Source organism: Vombatus ursinus, unplaced genomic scaffold, assembly GCF_900497805.2.
Source record: "Vombatus ursinus unplaced genomic scaffold, bare-nosed wombat genome assembly UNPS02014794.1, whole genome shotgun sequence".
NCBI classification, from domain to species: Eukaryota; Metazoa; Chordata; class Mammalia; order Diprotodontia; family Vombatidae; genus Vombatus; species Vombatus ursinus.
The window spans coordinates 7,628,357-7,630,840 of record NW_020954572.1 but is presented as its reverse complement, the minus strand read 5'-3'; positions in this window follow the sequence as shown (position 1 = coordinate 7,630,840).

Below are 2,484 nucleotides of genomic sequence, written 5' to 3'. Positions count from 1 at the left end.
GAACAAAGATACTCTCTATCAGCCCCTGACTAAAAAGCTTATAATAATGGATGTGAAAATTCATATTGGTACAAGGAATAAGTATTTATGTATGTACAAGATAATGAGAGTAATCCAAAAATCTGACAAAGCCTCAACAAAAACACATTCTACCAGAGACTCATTTACTAGATCTGTTTATCATTTACATTTACCATCATCCTACTCCAGCAATAAAGTAAGTAGCTATGTTGTACAGTATACAGAGCACTGGGCCTTGAGTCAGGAAGACATATCTTTCTAAGTCCAAATCTGGTTTTAGATACTTAATAATTGTGTGACCCTGGGCAAGTCATTTAACCCTATTTGCCTCAGTTTCCTCATTTGTAAAATAAGCTGGAGAAGGAAATGAAACCACTCCAATATCTTTGCCAAGAAAACCCTAAATGGGATCATGAAGAATTGGACACAACTGGGGGGCAGAGCCAAGATGGCAGAGGGAAAGCAATGACTTGTTTGAGCTCTCCCCCAAAACCCTTCCAAATACCAATAAAAATAGCTCTAAACAAATTCTAAAGCAGCAGAACCCACAAAAAGACAGAGTGAAACAAATTTCCAGTCAAAGACAGCCTGGATGGTTGATCAGAAAGATATATCGCACTGGGAGGAGAGAGGAGCGCAGTTCGGCATGGGTACACAGGCCCCAGCGAACCTGGAGCAGGCCTTGGAGGGCTGAATCGAGGGCAGCTGTGGCAGTTTCCAGACTTCTCAATCCACGAATGCCAAAGACAACTTAGAAGGTCAGTGGGAAAAGTCTGTGACTGCAGTGAGAGAAGGAGCTTGGTCTCAGCCACCCCCAGGGCCACAGCTGTTTCTTGAGCTTCTGGCACACAGACTGAGAGGGAATCGAGTGGCTGATCAGAGGGGGATTGCAGGGATCTCTTTGCCAGTGCTGAGGCAGGAATCTCTTGCTTTGCCTGTGCTTGGATCTGGGTCACAGTCTTGAGGGGTGGTCCTGGGGTGAGGAGGAGTGCTGGCATGGTGGAGTTTGTTGTGGCAGTGGAGAGGAAACACCTGGCCCCTTATCATAGCACCTTGGAAGAAGTGAAAATGTTCAGGTCCCTAGAAATATCTCTGAAAATGGCTGTACAAACCCCTGAAGCTTGGGACAGTACATTCTTCACATTGGAAACAGATTTTTACCTTAACAAAGAATTTAAAACTCAAGTAATTGGCCAGGATCATAAGCAAGCAGCACAAAAAGAGTCAGACTATATTATCTTACTTTGGTGACAAAGAAGATCAAAACATACAACCAGAAGAAGACAATGAAGCCAAAGCTCCTAAATCCAAAGCCTCTAAGAAGAATATGAATCAGTCCCAGGCCTTGGAAGAGCTCAAAAGGGATTTGAGAAGCAAGTAAGAGAAGTTGAGGGAAAACAGAGTTTTGCAAGAAAATCATGAAAACCAAGTCAACAGCTTGCTAAAGGAGACCCAAAAAAACACTGAAGAAAATAACACCTTAAAAAATAGCCTAACCCAAATGGCAAGAGAGATCCAAAAAGCCAATGAGGAGAAGAATGCCCTAAAAAGCAAAATTGGCCAAATGGAAAAGGAAGCCCAAAAGATTACTGAAGAAAATACTTCCTTAAAAATTAGAATAGAGCAATTGGAAGCTAGCGACTTTATGAGAAATCAAGACACTGTAAAACAAATCCAAAAGAATGAAAAATTAGAAAACAATGAGAAGTATCTCATTGGAAAAACAACTGACCTGGAAAATAGATCCAGGAGAGAGAATTTAAAATTTATTGGACTATCTGAAAGCCAAGATCAGAAAAACAGCCTAGACATCATCTTTCAAAAAATTATCCAGGAAAACTGCCCTGATATTTTAGAACCCGAGGGCAAAATATAAATTGAAAGAATCCACCGATCTCCTGCTGAAAGAGATCCCCAAAGGAAAACTCCTAGGAATTTTGTAGCCAAATTCCAGAGTTCCCAGGTCAAGGAGAAAATACTACAAGCAGCCAGAAAGAAACAATTCAAGTATTGTGGAAACACAATCAGGATAACACAAGATTTAGCTGCTTCTACATTAAGGGACCACAGGGCATGGAATATAATATTCTGGAGGGCAAAGGAGATAGGAATACAACCAAGAATCACCTACCCAACAAAACTGAGTATAATCCTGCAGAGGAATAGAGGACTTTCAAGCATTCTTGATGAAAAGACCAGAGCTGAGTAGAAAATTTTAATTTTCAAATACAAGACTCAAGTGGAACATGAAGAGGTAAACAGGAGAGAGAAAATCACAAGAGACTTATTAAGGTTGAACTGTTTACATTCCTGCATGGAAAGATGATATTTGTAACTCATGAGACCTTTGTCAGTATTAGGGTAGTTGGAGGGGAAACAATTATATGTATGTATATATAGATATAGATAGATAGATAGATAGATAGATAGATAGATAGATAGATAGATAGATAGATAGATAGA